At 39.1% G+C, this 20,706-nt stretch overlaps 1 protein-coding gene across 11 annotated transcripts in view; it reads left to right on the top strand.

Annotated features, from left to right (window-relative positions):
• MDGA1 (MAM domain containing glycosylphosphatidylinositol anchor 1) overlaps positions 1 to 20,706 on the top strand; it is a 337,350-nt gene that overhangs the window by 301,913 nt on the left and 14,731 nt on the right. The window contains exon 19 of one of the 11 annotated variants that reach the window (XR_015796959.1): positions 17,691 to 17,709. The exons of 7 other annotated variants lie outside the window; for them this stretch is intronic. The gene's annotated coding sequence lies outside the window, so the exon portion shown is untranslated. Of the gene's footprint in view, positions 1 to 12,607; positions 13,025 to 17,690; positions 17,710 to 20,706 lie in introns of those variants that run through there. 3 more of the 11 variants (XR_015796957.1, XM_088145339.1, XM_088145344.1) reach the window with 3 other exon arrangements.

Here is a 20,706-nt window from a genome sequence, read left to right as displayed (position 1 = left end):
GTCACATGGTGACTCACTTAAGACTGCCCCGCTTAACAACCAATTTTCTGGTCCTATTGTGGTTGTTAAGCAAGGACTACCTGTAACTCCAATTTAGAATCCATAGTGTAAGCTCAACTATAGACTCCCTAAGAAGTGGGGGAAGGAAGCCAGATCTTCTTGAAGACCTCGAACATGTTATTATTGCAAATATGCAATCTAATTTCTATATTATTACCCAAATGATCTGTAAAAAGGTTAGCAGCTGTTCCTGAATAGATTGGGAGGTCAGTACCCCCAAATAACAGTAAATGAAAGTTGTGGCCTCCAATTACAAAATGTTTGCCTGTTCCTATTTTAGATAGCCCAATTGCCAAGAGCAATAGCACCTGTGAACCCTAATTTTTTGATGTAGACATCATTTGAGCCTTGTAAGACAAATGGCTCTGTTACTACTCTAATCATCACTCAGCATGGTCGAATCTTTCAGAATTCTTTGTGATTAAGAAATTAATTCCTGAATTACATTTTAAACATGCTCATTTATCTGGTTTTTTTTTAACACATATGGAGAATAAGAGAAAATGTCTATAAACAATTTAGGCCCTTCAGGGCCTTGGACTTAGTTTTATGTACTATCTTAAGTCAGAAGTTTCTTGCATCTCTCCTCTCTTTATTAGAGAAAGAGGGATAAAGACAATGCTATTCATCCCAGCTTTCTGAATGGTATATTTTCTAAGCCTTATGACTGTATTATATTATTAGTCCTATATGTGCACCTTAATTCCATAAAACCTGATTCATGGTAGACACACTGTTCCTGAATTTTGCATTTGGAGAATGCATTTGGAGAATGATTGGTTCTGTATATAACATAATGGAAAATATCATTGATGGTGCTGTATTGACTCCTACAGATGCAGAACAGGAAAATATATTTCTACGTAGGTTGATAGATAATTGCACTTTACAAAAACAATCTTAATATAGCAAAATGGATAAAAGTTATTTAAAGGAAAAATTAGAACAGGAACAAGAGATATAAAGTGCCCATTAGTCTAGGTTGATAATTAGAAGAACTTGTCTCCCACTCAGAATGGATTACAAAATATTCTTCCGGAAAAAGTCATAGGAGCTGTTTTTTAAACCGAGCACAATACATTTGAGGGTTCTATTTTATTACCATTTAAAATGTGGTAACTTTATTTTCATCAGAGTTAAGTGCAGCTAATTTTTCCTGAGGTGAAAGCCATGGTCCACAGCAATTCTCTGTAACTAACTAGATTTAAGTTTCACGACTATGCACATTGTTACTACTGTGGGAAATATTGATTAGATAAATTCATGGAGGAAGATAAGGCCGTCAGTGGACTTGATCATGAGAGTTTTATATTATCTCCAACAGCACTAAAGTCAGTAGGCTCCCTCAAGACCAGCTGCTGAGAAAGCCAGCTGGGAAAGCACTACTGCATGTATATTATCCTTCTGATATTCCCAAAACTCTACTAATCACTTAGGAAGAGAATTTGGATCTTCAGGTGTCTTGGTCTGATCAAGAGGTTTGTTTTTATATTCTTCTTCAATCTTCAACTGCCTGATATATACATTATACTGGCTACTTGATCTCTGCCTAGGAAAAGTCCTGCCAGCTCATTTAAAGGAATAGAGTGATGTTCATCATATATGTCAACATCAAGTGATAGCCTGATAGAGGAGTGAACCCACTGCAGGCAAGATTTTTAGATCACCTCCAATTATCACAAGCATGATACTTTGGGGGAAGACATTTAGTGCACCCAGCTATGATTCAAGTGCAGAACTATCTAATGGGGAAAACTAAAGCACATGCATATATTAATCAGTCTCTCATAATGAAGATGCATCTTAAGATGCATATAAAAACTACTATTTGCTTAAATAAACTATTGGAGGGATGACACACATGCTCCTCCAAATGTATCCATCTGGTACCCACCAGCCACAACAAATGGCAGTTTCTAAGCTTAACTCATAAATCACATTTTGCAATAAACGAGATCAGCTTAGTTAAAATGTTACCAGCTATTTTGTGAACTCATCCTCCTGTTCTTCATTGGGTGCTTACACATCAAGGGAGAGCCATGAGGCCAGTTTTATAGTTCTCTATCCTGCCTCACATAAAAACATACAGAAAGATGGTGGTGACTAGTGGATTTCATGTTGCAATTCCCTTTTCTGTGTTCCGTACTAGAGATAAAATTCTACATTCTGCTAAGGACTGGAAAGGTATAAATGATAGAAAGATAGCATGGACTGAATTTTGTTATCCAATTCAAAATGCAGCCAAATGAGATAATGATGGAGAGATAATTGATTCTCAGCAATATGCCCAATGAATGCCAGAGCAATAATTCTCAGTTCAATTGCAGATTTTTTTTTCTTGAGCCTTTCACAGCTTAAATAGTCAGTCTGTTGCATGTCTGACTTTGCTGCATGAACTTTGGGAGGGATATTGACCTATCAAGGAGAACTAGTGGAAACCTTCCTGTCCTCCAAATCCATGCCAATGATAAATATCTTGAATTTTCAAATATATCTTCTATATCTGTGCTAAAAGAGTTTAGAATCTATCACAGTAATGGCAGGAGTATAGCAACAAGCACAATGGGAAAAAGATTATTATGCTCTAGCTAAAACTCTCGAGTGTGACTCTAGGGCTTTTCTAAAGATTTATGTTATGAAGCTAGGCAAGATGTTAGATTTTGTCGTACGATGATCTACACCAAATCCAGCTCCCAGAAAAACAAATACTAATTATCTGTATTGAGATTTACATGTGTGTAAATCAGTCAGCACTTCAAGGCCTGGAAACAACCCAACCTCAGCACCCCAAGATCATGTCACCATGTTCAATGGCATAATTTTGAGACATTTTCTGATAAGAAATAAGGATGGCAATAAGAGCAGAAGGAATTTCAATTTCCATCCCTCAAAAGCTCCCCCTAAACAGCCTGAAATCACATCACCAGATCCAGCCATTTTGCTACCAGATTTCAGCAGTACAATTTGAGGTAGTTGAGGAAAAACTTTTCCAGTTTTTGCTACTCCCATCCTGATCTTTAAACACTTGGGGGAAAAAATTAAAATGAGCCCCTCCTCTTCTTATGATGTCACCTCTCCAGCAAGGTCACCTGTAGCCTTCCAGCTGTTCAGGGAAGCAAGCTGCAGCCCTATCCCTGGGGAAATTGTACATCTTTGCCCTAAGTACTGTCCCTGAGAAGCAGTGTACAGATAAGCGCAAATAGATTCAGCTCATTGCGTCCTCTGAGATAAATTACTGTTATCATGTTACAGATGCAGGCTAGGAAATAGCAATCTGCTGACAATATAGGCTCCATATCCTTATTCCAATTTATTTTTCAAGCCAGCTTCATCTACTCTATCCAAAAATGTGTTTTTAAATAAAACATTTGACAACTGGCTCAGTTTTCATTTGATCCTTTCCACACTCCACTTTGTGGAATAGCGAATATGAATGCAAAAGTCAGTCTGTGTGTGTCGGACCAAACCCACTTATTTCAATGGGATGGGGGGTGCTTCCACACAGGGCCTTTGCAGGGTTGTGCAATCAGCTCTGCACCTAGGGAGATTGCCCACCATTCTCTGGGTTTGACAGCTGGGCCCATTTATTTCCAGATCAGCTGAGGTGCATTCAAAAGTATAGTGAAACAAATCTTTTCTTCACAATGCCATGGCTCCATGGAGTTTATGAACAGCCTTTCTCCCCACTTGTGGGAACTCTTGTTCCCCAGATTTCTTGGCTTCTAGGTTCCAGCTTCTCCACAAAAGATGTTATCATCTATTATTTATTTACCTACTTGCATACAACCAGATAAATGTGCACAATGTGAAGTAAAGTTGTCTCTGGGAGGACAATGCAAGCATTTTCTTTTCTTTTCCATTTGCATGGGGAGGGGGACGGGATTTTTGGTCCTTTAGGACCTATGATTGTTCAGGGTGGGGTAGTGATTAAAAGATATCTTTTGCTCTTTGTTCTCAGCATTTTCAGTCAGGCAGAAATAAAGTTAGTCATGCATTACCTTTAACTCTTTTGATGGACTGGGCAGAGGCAACTGTAGCAGTGTGGAAATGCTTAGAGAATTGAGAAACCCATGTTCATATCCTCATTGCCCTATCCTATTCCCTAGGTCACCTTCAAATACTCAGTTACAGTGACCCCAAGGAGGCACAGATTCGCAGTTTAATTCTTATTGGTAACTCTTCAGACATGGGTAGCCAGATATTATTCTATAGACTTCAAACCCTCTACAGGGAATCAAACTCATGGATCTTTGCCTTTAGATGACTATATATAGTACACTAGCTTTAGGAGCTAGCCAGGTCCTGGTATTCAGTGGTGTTGCAGGAAGGAAAAACTTAGAAGTGCTATCACAATGATGGATACAATTCACCTTCCCTTAAATTCTCAGAGCAAAGAGATACAGATGTTATATATAGATGTCTAAATATCTCTTCCTGCAACTGCTGAGCACAAGGACCTAGATAGCTTCTAAAGCTAATGGATTATATATAGTCATCTAAAGTGCAACACTTTGTGAGTTCAATTCCCAAAAGAGGGTTTGAATCCTACAGAATAACATCTGGCTTCCAATGTCTGAAAAGTTCCAATAAGGATGAGAATAGGCATGCAGTGCCTCCTGATGGTCACTGTAACTGAAAACATCACACAGGATATACACTCTGTAAAACAGAGAAATCCCCTCCCCATTCCAAATCAGGAGGTAAAAGTCATGTAAGACCCTGTACATGAGGCCATGACATAACATCTGTATCTCTCCTCTGAAGCTTAAGGGAAGGTGGACTGTATATACCATTCTGACAGCACTTCAAGTACTCTATAGCCCTCAATATAGCCTGCTTCACGAGATCGTTGTGAGAAGAGAGAGGGAGAATCATTCTGAGTGTGTGTTTTTTTAAAGAAAGCTGTGTGGCATTTACAATAAATACATACAGTGGCTTGGTACAAGATTAACTTTTATTTAGAATAGATCATTATCAAAGTGACTTGCTGATATTTGTATAGAGGGTCACTCAGTGTGGACAACAAACGATGAGTCAGCCATTCAGTCTGCATGAACTGGAATTACCCAGAAGCAGGTAGAAACTCTTTAAAATGAAGGACATCCCACAAAAGGGGAAGAAATAGCTATCTGGCTGCTAAAAATCCCTTTTATTCTCACATCCAACTAGTCACTCCATGTGGCTGTTTCCTGCTTATTTTCCAACCCTGCCCCCAATAACTGGGTATGGAGATTTCTTTTCTCTAACCAGTTTGGTCCCACAACAATTATTCATAATGAAATCTCCCATCAGGCCATTGAAGTCGCTGGCTGATTATTATTTGAATTTTAACACCTCCAAATGCAAGTTATAAACTCTTCACCAAAGCAGAAAATGTTTGTTTAGTTTACTCTAATTTTATTAGACATTAGATCTAATTAAAAGTTCCAGTGTGTGGCAAATGCTTTTTTAATTGCTACAAGATGAGAACATTTGAATTGCGTATTTGAAGAGAAAGTACAGTTAATTAGGCTGGCATTCTTGAGGTACTATTTCTACCTATTATTTGGAGGTGGGGAAAAACTCTGCAATTTCTAAGCAGTACTTATTTTAGTCATAGTTTTAAAACAATTTGTTCCAATTTAAAAATAATTTAACTTTACTTTCTTCATTGCCTGAAAAAAAGTAGATTGCTGGTGAAAAGCCTTAGACTGGCAGTTCTAAAGAGCAATGCAAACTTGTGTTTTCCTACAATGAGGCAAACTTCCCACACATCAGCATGGAGACATCTTTTGCGAAGCAACATGCAAGGAAGAAAGGCTCTGCACATTCTCCATAAACTAGGAACATTTTTTAAGTTCATAAAACAATCACTGTGAACCTGAAAAAGGATATAAAAATCAATGTGCTATATATTCATTTGGAGCCATCAATGTCCATGGCAGTTTAGGGTCTTAAACAGGACAATTCTCTTTCCTGAGGACTTAGAGTCTAAAATTCAACAGAAGGGAAAGAAAGGAGGATGGGAGGAGCGGGCGGGTGGGGGGGGGGGCGGGAAACAAAGCTACAATGCTTCTTAAAGATTAACAAATGGATTATGGCATTGTGAACTTGGTGTTAGTCATGAAAATGCTGCAAAATTCTTAGTTGTTTCTGCTGCCACAGATTAAACTGACTAACCACCAGGTTTGGGATGCTTTCAATTCAATGGTTTAGGATTAATGTTTGTTTGAGGGCTGGGCTTGGCCAAGTCTTCACAGGAGTGGTGTGTTTTGAGGAAGACGCTCCCAGGCATTACAGTCATGAGAAGCTTTTTCCAACTCTACACTGGCTCCAATTCTACACTTGCTCCAACTCTGGCAGCAAGCGCAATATTTTGAAGGATCAGAGGATTATACTTTTGATTGTTGTATTTTGATTTTGTTTTGATTATAATATTTCCAGATATAGGGGAATGGCCTCTGGAGCATTGTGTGTTAATGACATCTTTCCTGAGAAGAGAAGATGTAACATATTGCCTAAATATGCATTTCTTTAACTGAAATGCTTTGGTATGACAAGGCAGGAGTTGATTACTGACAGGCAGAGCCCCATACATAAAGAAGGGAAACTGCTCAGGTGGGCTTTCATCCATTCTCCCTCTTGGCATGCCTCATTTCTTCTTGGTCATATTCAGCTTGATTGCATCACTAGTGCGTGGGCAAGTGGTTTTGTTTTGCTGAGGGCCTTATACTATTGGGTAGTCTCTTTCAGGGTTACACCCATATTAATCTAAGTAGTGTATTATGGGGTTACAGAAAGCAATGTAATTAGAATTAGTCCATTCTACTTTTCAGTGGGAATCTCTGGATCCTGGAAAGTCTGGAATGTATCATGAAAAATGAGGTGGAACAATGAGATATAATATCAGGGGATTTAAGCAATAGTGGGCAGTTTGGAGTGTCTGTCTGAAACTGTTGACTCTTTCACATATGAGGATAAAATATTCAATTGTGTTTGTAATTCAAGTGTAAAGCCTATACTGGGCAGAATGCTCATTTGCATTACAAATGCCTTTCCTTCAGTTTCTCTTCCGCATGAAAAATTATCAGCCATTAACATAAATAGCACAAGAGAGGCTAAAAAGCAATTTAAGCCTTGTGCATGTGAAGCATTCTGTATTTCAAATGATCAGTAGATGGCAATGGCCAGGCCAAGATAAGGGTTCTGCTGCAGCCAAAGCTGATGGCTGCCCTCCTTCAGAAGAAATCTTGCACAGGCAAAGAAGACTCTTCTACAGCAACAACAGTTTATTATTTGCAAAGCCACATTAGAACAGTGCTTTAGAAAGAGACTGGATTTTCTTTTCAAAAGCCTGGGTGCACTTTGATTCCAAGGTCAAGCCAATGTTTAGTTTACAAAGTTTACCATTAAACTAGAACTGGGGAAGGGGAGACCTGAAGACTTGATAAAGTTCCCTCTTTCAACCTAAAGTCTTTCTCCTATGAAGACCTATCAATGAGTGCCTGATCTACTCTGCTGACTGTACTGAAGGCCCCAAGTAGGGCTTTTGTTAATGCCTCCCACAAAATGTTAACTTGGAATGAGCACAATCTTCAGGATTGGAAAGGTCAACAATCAAGAGTGGGCATCAATAAGCAGTTTAATGATCTGCACCAAGATCTTCATTAAGAGGATTAAGTTTCTATTATCCAGCACTCAGAGCAGTCTGTCCTGTTTCTCCAGCGGCTCTTTGCCCTTTTCCAGTTGGCATTGCTTGGCTCAATCATTCAAATTCTCTCTCTCTCTCTCTCTCTCTCTCTCTCTCTCTCTCTCTCTCTCTCTGCCTTTTTGTTAGAAGAAAACACAGCAAAGCCTTTGACAAATACAGCAACTTTGATTTGTTGCCAGTCAGCTGTTGACAAGTGTTAAGACGAAGCCCTTAAGGAGCTTCCCCAGTCAGATTCCTCCTGCCTGTCTTGGGAACTCTGCCAAGCATTTCATTTACTTCTTCCAGGTTTATGTTAATGCTCCTTCCTCTGGTTCCCATCAGGTCTCTGTATTTCATGCCTGCCATTTCTTGCCTCCAGACAAGACATGAACAGAAAAAAATAAAGAGCAAGGACAGTTCAGGTTAAGTCACTCAGTACTGTACCACTGAAATCCACTCAGTCCCTTCCTCCGAATCACTTCAAAGGCATTGTGAACAGCACCATGTTGAATGTATAGGTAACTAGATACTCAGATCAATACATTTAAGTTTATATGGAGCTACTTTTACAAAGTGGCCCATTCATTTTGCAAAACAAGCTGTTTCCTTCCTGTATTTTTCCATCACAACAGATCTAAAGCATTCCTATTTTACAGATGAAGACTGTGGAAGATTTATGCCACAAATTTATATCCTGTCCCAGGTCAGGGATTCCAAGGGCAGTCAATCAAAAACAGTGGTGCTCATTGAAATGACAAAGTTATGTCTGACTTGATGGGACTGCAAATAAGGCAAGGCAAGGCAAGGCATGCATTTATCAGGACATGGAGCAGATACTTAAATATTCAGGGCCTCAACCATACTGAGGATCTTTGTCTTTGCTGGCTCCTATGAGGTGGAGGTTATGAAGACTAAATGAGGGAGTATCCTGCAAGTTTTAGGTGTCCAAGAGCTTTGACCTTTGCTTTGGACATTCTTGAGGTAGCAGACAATACTTGTTGAATTCTATTGTTTTATTCCTCAAAGTCTTCAGAAGGAAATCATGGCCAATGATCTGACAGGCCCAAACGTTAGGGCAACATTACAACCTCTATTGTAAATGTGAATTGATGCCAAATATTTGTGAAGGAGCATGTGAGATGAAGGTAATTTGAACGGGAGAAATTAGGTAAGAGGGAAACATTCTGTCCCCAGGGCTGTATATAAAATATTGATAGAGGAATCACCTCCACAGTTGCCAAGAAGTTTTAAGTCTTGGAATTGGGGGGGAAATATCTGGATAATTCTATCTGGATGGTATATACAATAAGTAGATCCATGGTTCTCTATTTATTTCACTCAGAGTTTCTAATGTAAAAGCACAAGTACAAAGTACTTCGAATTAGATTAATTCATTTAAAACTGTGTTTTTCAATTTTAAAATGTGTGGACTTCAACTCAAAGAATTTCCCGGCCAGCCTGGGTTTAAAACACCTCCTAAAAATTGAAGAATGTGTGTGGAGCTTTGAAGATGAGGATGTCAGTTCATGCAAGTGATACAGGCATTGGAACATTTGGGGGTAGACTATCATAATTATCGCTTAATTTTCTTTAATTTAGTAAACTGGTGTGTGTGTGTGCGCGCGTGTGTGCGTGTGTGCACATGCACCTTTGAGTCATTGTCGACTCCTGGCAACTGCCTGGACTCTTGGTGCCCATCTTAGTGGGAGAAAGCAGTTCCACAGATATTTAGGTTCCAAGCCATGTAGCACTTTGAATTGCATATGGAAACCAACTGGGAACCAATGCAAATCTCACAATACGGATATTATTCAAGAAATTAAAAAGCATCTAAATAGTTGAGCTGATGCATTGTGGATTAGCTGTAGTTTCCAGGTGGTCTTCAAGAGCAGCCCCCTGTACAGCACATTGCGATGAAGGTGGCCAAGGCACAGTAACTATGAGCTAAGCCTCCTATTGCAGGAATGGTTGTAACTGGTATACAAGATGGAGTTGTGCAGAGGCCTGCCTAGCCACAGTTGCCACCTGCTTCTCAAGTGGGAGCTGTAAATCAAGGAGGATGCCCAAGTTATGAACCACTTAAATCTGGCAGAGTGTGGTTCTGTTCAGAACTAATGACAGGATATCATTGGTCTCAGTTGGTTTCTGAACCTCTATCCACTCTGTTTCACCATGATTAAGTCAGAGTCTGTTTTTCCCTGTCCAAATCCTCACAGCTTCTGTGTGATAGCAACTAATGTTTGGCCCAGAGCAGTCAAGTTCCTAACTTCCAGAGGTGGTCAAGAAAGATACCATGATTGACAGTATCAACAGCAGCTGACCAAGAGGGTTGCACTTCCTCGTCCTGTCCTGCCACAGGTCATCTACGGGGGTTATCAATGTGGTCTCAGTGCCATATCCTTTCCCGAATTCAGATGGGTCCATCACCTCCAGTTAACCTCTGGGTTAACTATTGATGTCCAACCTCCCCTTTGGGGGGATGTTGTTCAACATTTGCTCAAGAACATTCCCCCAAAGGGGAGATTGGACATCAATAGTTATCCAAAAGATTTGGGTAAAAGAAGGGTTTTTTGAAGAAAGGGACGCATCACTGCCCCTTTCAGAGATGACAGTACCAACCCCTCCTCCAAGGTTTCTGACCATGAAACCCCAAAACATTTCCTTGACCAGAAACAATTAGTGCAGTGTGGATGTACCCATTGAATAGATGGCTGTGAGTACTGATATAACTGTATGCAAAGATGCCAAAAGTACAGTTCCCTTCGCTTAATAAAAAATTGTGTGTATTGATAATCTATAAAAAGTTATTTCAAGTAAGAAATAATCATGAGAAACACACCTTAAAAAACCCTTGTCCTCTCTTCAACTTGTAAAGTAGGATACACATGCATATTTGCATCCAACTAGAGTTAGAGGCAAACTCTAACTCAAAACATTCTTGTATATAACACCAGAAGAACTCCAGACATTGTTAGTAGAAGCCAGACTCCCATCAGCCCTGTCCAGAAGAGAGTTCACCCTCCAGTTTATCCTACCAGATTGTTTCACACTGTTGGTCTCAGGCCTGCAACTTTTGTAAATAGGCAGGGAATCCTGCAATGCAGATGTGGGGGTGGGGGGGAGCAAGGGAGTGATATAGTGATATGACAAAAGATACAAAGAAAGAACAGATGGCTATTTTTACACACACCTTTTAGCCCTTTTGTTTTAGCATTTGGACTGTGTTTGGTTAGATTCAAAGAAGGAAGGAAGGAAGGAAGGAAGGAAGGAAGGAAGGAAGGAAGGAAGGAAGGAAGGAAGGAAGGAAGGAAGGAAGGAAGGAAGGAAGGAAGGTCATCACTGTTGACTTTCAGAATTGATTTTTGATTAAAACAAATTGGAAGACAAGTAGGCAACATTTTAGTCAAATGCTACAACAGGTATAATTGATGCTCATGCTTCAAGGCATAGAATTATCACCAAGGGAAATCAGAACAATATTACCCCCCTTCAGGTGCCCCCCTACATAGGTATTACTTGCCTGCATTTTTCCATTTATAAATCTATAAACACTTCACCAGAGTGAAGGAAAAACAAGGAAAAACAGGTAAGTGCCCTATGATATCATATCTCATAAAAAGGCCTGTTACATTTCTGCAAGGAAGAGGAAATCCAGTCATACCTAGCTTTTAAACTTTGATTTATTGCCATTACTTTTATATCTGCTTTTAATCTATATAACGTGTAATTTGCATAACAATCTCTTTGATAATCTCTTATAATTTTTGCTATCATATTCATCCAATAATTTCTAGGAATACATCAGTAACTGGCACTATTCATCAATGGACAGTAAAGCCAGATCTGCAATTTATCCATTACACCCAGAGATGCTAGTTGTTCATGGGTTCTCCTGCAACACTTTAATGGTGTTTCATGTGAATAACTAAGGTGTTTCCTCGCTCCTGATATAATGATCTCCTACATACCACAATAGTAACAGTAATGATACTGCTGGAGACACTGCTTAAAAATGTCTCATGTTTGAAGCCTGGTCTCTAGAACTAAACCTTGGTAAATGAGGGTTCTAATTAAGCCCTAGAAATGAGGGGGAGCGGTGGAGGGGGGCGGGGAACAAGAATAACTCTAAAGCACAGTCTTTAGGGTATGTGTGCCTTTGAGTCAGTTTTGACCCCTGAACTAGTCCATCCAGATTTCTTAGCAGTATTTTTCAGAAGTGGTTTGCCATTGCCTGCTTCTTAGGGCTGAGAGAGAGTGACTGGCCCAAGGTCACCTAGCTGGCTTCATGCATAAGATGGGAGCTTAAGGTGGACCTTAACCACTGCACCAAACTGGCTCTCAAAGTATAATTATTATAATAAACTTGCACAAGATTATGCTGCAAGTCACCATCAAGCCAATTTTCATTGCCAAAATCAGTGGTATTGTCCTAGACAAGGCCATCTCTCCAGGCGTCATTGCTCTATGCTTTTCCTGAATTGATCTCTGTATTCACTTCTTTCCTTCCACTCCAAATCAGCTTTCCAAGCATTAAAATGGTAAAGACTCCCTCGAGCCAAGCTGTTCCTGGTGACTACAGGTTATTAGAAAGGTTTTGTTTCAAAAATCCTTTGCCTTCTTCCACATCTGCCCTGTTCTCCCTCAGCCTCATAAGACAGTCACATCACTGCTCCCTGCTGTCCTGGGGGAGGCAGGGGCAATATGCAGGCTATTACAGTCTCCCACAATTGAAGGAGCTTTGCAGATTGTTAGCTTCTTTTTTATTCAATATCTGCTTGTAAGTGAAAGTGTCAGTGAGCGGGGTGAGTGCTTACAAAGGCTTTATAATGTGTTTTGTGGCCACCTACAAAGCAGTTCAATTTGTTTGCTTTTCCCCAGAATCTTTGACATGCAGCAGCACAGAACCTGGATGGTGAGATCTGGTTGTAACCTAAGGAGAAGGAGAACAGCTATTAACTTGTAGTCTGCAGACGGATCACCCGTCATCCCAGAGGCCCTTAACATACAATACAGTTGTACTAGTGCTGTGAGATTGCCAGAGCCACAGATCTGCTATGCATGCCAGGTCCCCACTAGCCCCACACTCCTGGACCTTTATGACCCTAAGCTAGCAAGTTTCTAAAATGTCACCAAGTCATCATCCAACTAAATCAAGACACTCCAGTAATCCGACTGTTCTCTATGCCTAAAAAGAGAAGTCTGCAAGAGAGAGACTTCTTGATCTGGGACCAAGCATGAAGGACTGTTTCATATTTAGCATCTTTGCGAATCACATAAGTTACACATCTAATTAGGAAATGCCAAATTAAAAGTAAGTAATTGACATGACCAAAGTCTTGTCAGGACTATGGCAGATTGTGTAAACTACTATTACTTTTTATGAGTTCTAAAACAGCTTCTGTTAATTTCACAATGGAAAGAATATTGCTTCTCTTAAGGTGCATCCTTAAGGTAAAGGATGATGAAAGGGTCCAGCAGATCACGCTGAAAACTACAGCCCAACTTTGAACTGAAATCTAACTCCATTTTTACAGGCATCAGTCACTCCTGGCTTCTGCTACTCTTTTCCATTCCCTTAAGCAGCCACAGGTCATTCATTGCTAACCATAATGTAGCTCTTCCTGCTTCAGACATCCAAGCAATATGTGGCTATCAAAAAGATTGCGTATCCTTAGAGTGGAGCCAGTGGAAGATCACAGCCGTTCCCTTTCAATGTGTGGATCATTTCACACAATTGCAGTGTGAAGGGGAATAATCTCATTATAGCAACTATAACTCTCCAGAGGTGGGGAGGAACTTAGTGCAGTCCAGATGTGTTGAACTACATTTCCCATAATTATAAAGAATCATGACCTTATGAGAATTGTAGTCCAAGCTGGGGAAATCTCCTTAGGGGTAGACATCAATCAAATGCTGATGAAAATCAATGACAAAATTATATAAATATTATTTGTCTTGTCTTTTATTAATGTAAGGATTTAAGAATGGACACAACATTACTATTTCAGCAGGCTAGTCTGACACCAACTGGGAAAATTCTATCAATTCCCAGTAGTTAAAAGCCACAGGACAATAATTAACATAGAATATGTATGGATGGGAGACAATAGTGAAAGACATGATTTGCAAAGGAAATATTTATTTATATGTAAGATTTAATATCTCACTCCTCAGTCCACAAGGGCTCCCACAGTGATTTACCAAACAATTTAAAAAAAGATAGAACAAAAAAAAAACCCTATTTAATATAGTCAATTCAGTAGGAGAATTATGAAAAGTTTCAGTATTAAAACCAAAAGATCAAATTTCTAACAGGACTTTTAAAACCCATGCAAATCAGTAGGACTTCATCCAAGGCTAAACAGACACTGGATATTGTGGCAAACAAGCTTCCCTGGTAAAGTCAAGGACCATAACCAAGAAGGTCTTCTCCCTAATCAGGCTTATCTCCAAAAATAGACAAAACTATGCAAATGCAAAATATTATTTTAATTACTTAGGCAGATTTATGAGAGAAGGGCATTTTAAGAAATGTCCTGCCCAAATATTGGGGCTTTAATAGTTAAAATCAGGACTTTGAATTGAGCTCAGAAACAAATTAGATGTCTCTGTAGCTGCTTTAAGATTGGAGATATGCTTTATGTAACCTAGATGCAAAGGCAAACTTACATACAATATTTTGTAAACGTCAAAAATGGAGATTAGCATAGCAGCCTCCAACAACAACAACAATAGAGCTCACATAAGCCCCTATGATTCAGAAGTGACCTTTGAAAGTAAAGGTGGTGAAACTTTCAGTCCCAAAAGCAGCATGTTTGTGGAATGGTGGACAGCAATCTAAATCAAGATGGTTGTTTCTTCCCAGGAGAAAGGGAAAAGCAATTTTCAACTGAATCTCTAGCTTTAAAGTTTACCTTGAGGAACAGGATGCATGTAAAAGTGATTCTCCTTGCATATCCTCTTCAGTACAATTGTATTCCTGGCAAATTACCAAATAGCTGTAGCTTGTTTGGCAAGCTATTGAGGTTCCTACTGTGGAGCATGGTGCTCAAGGTTACTCATTCTCATATGCCCTTCTTCCCAGCAGGATCAGGTGTCCAACAGACTGCCACATCCTATCATGCTGGAGAAAAGGTTATGCGAGAAAAGTCATTTTTGTGCATTCTCTTCCTCAGTCCCAATATCTCATGTTTGAGGCCTGGTCTCTAGAGCTAAACCTTGATAAATGATTATTTGAATGAAGTCCTAGAAATGGGAGGGGGAAATAAGAGTAATTCTAAAGTACAGTTTTGGGGTGTGTATGCCTTTGAGTCAGTCTCAGCTCCTGGATAAGTCCGTCCGATCCAACAATCCCAACTGCAGAAAAAGAAAAAAAAAGTTGCAGGACTGATGAAGGAGACTGATAAAAGGCTTTAAAAGCTATTTATGGCCCAAGAGCTTCAGGTTGCCCATCCCTGTTTAAAGAGAGTTCAACTCCATCAAAATGTACTGAACATCGTCAGTGAGATCAGAACAAGAAGACTGGTCTTCTCTGATTTATTTTTATTTTATTGGCTTTCAATCCATTATATTTTGAAAACAACAGTTCTGAATCTCCAAGCTTCAGCTAATCTGACAAAAAGGAAATACAGTGTTGGATTTCTTTCATATATTAGTAATAAACATTATGTTTTCAAGTCAGTCTTGACTCCTGGTTACTACATGGACAAGTACCTGAAATTTTCTTGGCAAAATTTTTGGAAGTGGTTTTCTATTGCCTTCTTCCTAGGGCTGAGAGAGAGTGACTGGCCCAAAGTCACCCAGCTGGCTTCATGCCTAACATAGGACTAGAACTCACAATCTCTCAGGTTCTAGCCTAATGCCTTAACCACTACACCAAACTGACTTTCATATTAATAATACTTTACCCTGAAATTTCCAGCTAATTTCATCCAGTGATTTCATATAGATCATGAACAAAATGAAATCAAAATTAGAATGCTGTGATATATCATTACACAAGTCCCAGAGGCAGAGAAAGAACCACTAAATGACTCTTTCAGAATATAACCATCTGATCAAAGAAGAAATATTGGAAACATGTTTCTTCACATTCCCAGTTTTCATTTCAGGTAAAAGTAGAAGTATTGGGGGTACTTTAAATCTGATTTCCACACTAAGCAGGGGACTGGATTGAATTATATAACTGACCATTTCCAATTCCATGATCTTATGTGTATGGCTAGTACATACTTGATTTCTGATCTTCTCTAACTTCCACCACTCCTTGATCACATCCAGGTAAAGATCCATTCAGAGAGCATAATAAATGACATCAAGCACACCTAAATTTACAAAAGAAAGAAAATTAACATCAATTACACCTTAGCCTTTAACACCAGGCCCAAAATAGCATTGCTAGAAAGTATTTCAGGTCTAGTTTTGGTGAATCTTCAGAAGAGGCTTCTATAGCACTAGCTATTTAGGATATCTCTGCAGCATTCTAAAATCAAGCACTTAACAGACCACATAAGTAAACAAAGGCATGTCAGAACCAGGTCTGGAGTGAATATCTTAGTAATGATGTTTCAACAAACAAATTAAAAAATATATATTTTTATCATAAAGGCAAAAGAAAAATAATCTATGACTCTAAAGTTTGCATACTGCATTCTGTAATTTATCCCAGATAAAATCTGTAATTACACTTATTCTATAAAAACTGTAGTTAACAACATATTTAGCAAAGTGCAAGACAGGTCCTATTAATAAACAAATGTTTCTATCTAATCTACGTTTGCCAAATATCACTTGCCAAAATCTAGTGCAAATAGTCACTTGGCTGGATAGATACTCAAGATCATTCAATGTCAATTAATTTAGTTTCAACACCCTTTTTGTAATTACAGACAAGGATGGCTGATTTCACACATGCACATACTGAACTTGATTGCAGTACTAGCAAATAGAGACTTGAATGGGTAATGAGATATCACATCTACCAGCACTGATTGAACTTTTACCAATACGGTCATGCAACAAAACTAATGCAATGGAGAGTTCATTCATGCAGATTCCAGCTGCTCTATTCTGTTCTCCTCTCTACAATGAGACAGTCAATGTTGCCCATTAAGCAGTTAAGCCCTCATTGACCTATTTTTCTCTCCACTTGGTGGGGACAAGCTCTTGACGGATTGAATGGACCATCTGCTTTGACCCAACCACAGTGGCATCTTTTATTTCTCAGTTGAATTGTATAGATAGCTTTCAGTTCTGCTTTTATGGACATTTCAAAATAGCTTATCACTATGAACCAAAGGTGATGCATATAATCTACATAAAGGTTCTTTGTAGCCGAGAGAGAGAGAGAGAGACAGACAGACAGACGGACAGACAGACAGACAGACAGACAGGCAGACAGACAGTATACAGTATTTGTCTCTCATGAAGCCACTCCATTTCCTTCCACTTCCCTTCCAACTGGCTGGATTTTTTTCTTCTCAGTCTCTCTCAACTTTTTATGCCATTCAATTATTGTGGAGCTATTTACAGCTCCTTCCCTTCTTTTTTTTCCTTGAAGACTTTTTAATCATGTGAAAATGTTACTGTTCCCTTGAGCTCTGCCAATGCCTCTCTTTTATGTATGGCTGGTGTTATTCTGACTATATAAGCACCAGCACAGGAACAACTGAATAGGTATTGGAAGGAACAAGTTAAATCTTGCAACAAAATCACTGTAGCATGGATTGCTTCATTTCATGACTGTTACTTCAAATTAATAAATCAGAACAAAATATGTTCTGCTAACCCTTATTTTTAACATCCCTTTTATTCTTTGTTCTATTTTGATGTTTATGTTTTTAATGTATTTATTGTTTTTAGCTTTGTTGTACCCGCCCAGAGTTGCCTGTGGTGAGATGGGCAGCTATATACATTGGGTTAATAAATAAATAAATATGTTTATATGTTTACATGTTTGTAGACCCAGGAACAATCTTTGAAGAAAATGAGTTTGTGAAAACCTAATCAATATAATATCAGTCTTTCACAGATGGGACTGCAGAAGAGATACCCCATAGTTTAACATGGTAAATATCTCTCCCCCACTTGCACTTAACAACAGCATGATCATGCACTGGCAACATCTTTTCTTTGCTGTAGAACCATAACATTGGATTCATCTCATCCCCAGCTCATGAGCAAGACAGCCTTAAGCTGTCCATAGCTATGTCATTATTACAATTGCATTTCCCCCTTTATTTCAGGATTGTCCAAGGGCTACCTCAAGGTGCATAAAATCTGTTGGGCTTTGACATATATTACCTTGAAGGGATGACAGGTGATTGCAATGCCTTGAAACCAAGCCAATAGAGGTAGGGGAAGGTAGGGCAATGGGAACAGCAATCATTTGCCTCAAGGATGGGTGGGTAGAACTTTTTGAGCAGTGGGTATAGGTAAAGCACCATCACAGACATTTTACACATTTTATTCTCAGTCAGGGCCACCTAGCTGCCTACTTCAGTGCAACATCTTTCCAGTCAGCAAGGAAGGAATCAGAGAAGTGATATTATTTTTTTCCTCATTATGCTGCTAAATGCCACTGGTAGCATGCAGCTTCTAATTAGAGGAGTCTCCAGAGAATTCATTGGCTTCTTTCTTTAATGGAATAGCACTATTAATATGTCAATATCCAGATGATATATGTAATGGCCATATTGAAATCAATCAATAGGCATTCTTTCATTTCCACAATCCCCCTGCTTAATAGAGGGAAATGCTACTGCCCTAGTCTACAAATGTCATCATTATTTTGCTTTTCATCCCACTTATGGCTTAGGAATGAGCCCATTAATATTCTATTTGCTTTCACTTGTCTCAGCTATGGTCTATCTGTATGTGTGATAGACACACAGTATGTTTGCCAATTTCTTTCCAAGAACAGATACTGGAGCCACTTTTAAAAAAGGAAATCTGTGGCTTTCATATATTTATTTGAGCTGTGCATAATCATTCAAAGGGGTGTTTGACAAAGTGCCACCCAGAATCTTTTGGAGTGGGTAGCCATAATAAATTTTAAAAAATAAATAAAGTGAGTAAAGGGCTTCTCCAAAACCACCATTTGAGTTGTTGAAGCACCTTATCCTCTCAAAGGCTTGTTGTGGCCATTTTGCTTTGATGGACATGTTGTCTATGCAGTCACACAGAGGCCCCCAACAATGTTGGGAGGCCTTCAAGGTTCTGTTCCCAAGGTCTGCCTTAAGTCAAATTTGTATGTAAACCGGAACAGTATCATTGTATAATACTGTATAACTAGTATTTGTAATTAACTCAAACCATTGTGTATTTAACTCAAATCATTGTGTATTTAACTCGAATTTTGCTGCAATAGGCACGTTCTTAACTAAGGGTCATTTGTAACCCGGGTGTTCTTAACCCAGGGGCTAACTGTATTCAATTACCTCTATTTCACAAGATTAGACTACTTTTATTCTGATCTTTTAGCTCCTTTTCTTTTACCTGAGTTTCACAGATACAGAGCATATCATATCTTATTTTGTTTTCAATTTATTCATTAATTCATGCTTATTATCATTTACTCCTCTTCCATTCCAAGTCTCAATCTTCCATTTGCCATGGTTGTCCCCAGATAGGCCAAAATACATTAACTGCTGCTTGATCAATCAAAACGTTCACATAAAGTTTTTAGTAATACAAGTAGTCCTTGTTTAGCAACTGCTTCATACAGTGACTATTTGCAGCTATGACAGTGATAAAAAACTAACTTTGCAACCAATCATTGCATTTATGACCTTTGCAGGTCTGTAAAACAAAGGAAAGCTGAAGTAAGATCATAAGCACAGTTGCAGTTTCACTTAGTGACTACTTCGTTTAATGACCAAGTTGCCAATCCCAATTGTGGTTGCTAAATGAGGACTACCTGTATAGAGAAGATGTAGGCTTTAATCATTCCTGCGCCACATGCAGCATTCCCTCCTAACAATGATGACCATACCAAGTTGTAGTTTTTTTCAGCCAGTATGCCATAAGCATAAGCAAAGCCATGTTTTACTGCAAAGATTTGTACATAAACTAGGGTTTCTAGTCTATGGATTCCCCTACAAGCCAGCATATAATTGGCTGCATCCCACCAGCTCAAACATACATGCAGTGTACTATCACATTCTCACGATGCCTTTCTCTATATTTTATTTATTTTACTGCTATCCTCCCTTATGGCGGAGGAGTAGTGAGTAGATCTCCTGTTCCTCTTACTCCTCCTCTTGCTAAGTCCCAAGCAGGCCCACTTTTGAGGCTGAGATCATGATTTCCTGGCCTTGGAATGTGGCAGCCACAGAGGCTGGTCTCTCAGGAAGATTGGAAGGGAGTTCCAGCGTTAGATTTCCCCTTCTGAAAACATATTTTAAAGTAATCTGATTAGATTCAAGCAGCTCACATTGAGGTCCTTGGATAACAAATTCTTCTTCACCTATAACTGTGTCAGATGCTTCACCTCCATTAGAAGAATTAGAAGGCCTCAGCATGTTCCTTTACTGCTTTTAATGATCCCCCAAATCTTAATTGCATGGACTCCTAGCAGAAAGGGAGAATGAGAGCCCCTTATTTGCTTTTCCCTTTTGGCTTTTGTGGATTAATCCCCCATCTAGGAATACTTCAAGAGGAGCATCCCCATCTAGGAATACTTTAGTCCACAAAAGCCAAAAGGGAAAAGCAAATAAGGGGCTCTCATTCTCTGAATCAAGTGATATTGCCCCATTGCTTTTCTATCCTTCATATTACTTTGCACTCCAATACATCTGCCTTAAAACAATTTCTAATTTGAGTCCTATCCAAGGACTCAAGGATACAAAAATTTAAAGAGCTTCCTACAAATACAATTTTCTTATAAATCAGCCCCAAATGAGTCTTGCTGTCAGAACCTTTGGGCCCAAAGGAAGGCACAAGTAATAGCAATAAGCCCTGGTAAGCAGTGCAAAATT

This window comes from Python bivittatus, unplaced genomic scaffold (genome assembly GCF_059951505.1).
Source record: "Python bivittatus isolate LINGU-HERP-01145 unplaced genomic scaffold, Pbiv_v1 ctg000020_np1212, whole genome shotgun sequence".
NCBI classification, from domain to species: domain Eukaryota; kingdom Metazoa; phylum Chordata; class Lepidosauria; order Squamata; family Pythonidae; genus Python; species Python bivittatus.
Note: the sequence above shows the minus strand (reverse complement) of the source record. Positions and strands in the feature narration are given on the sequence as shown.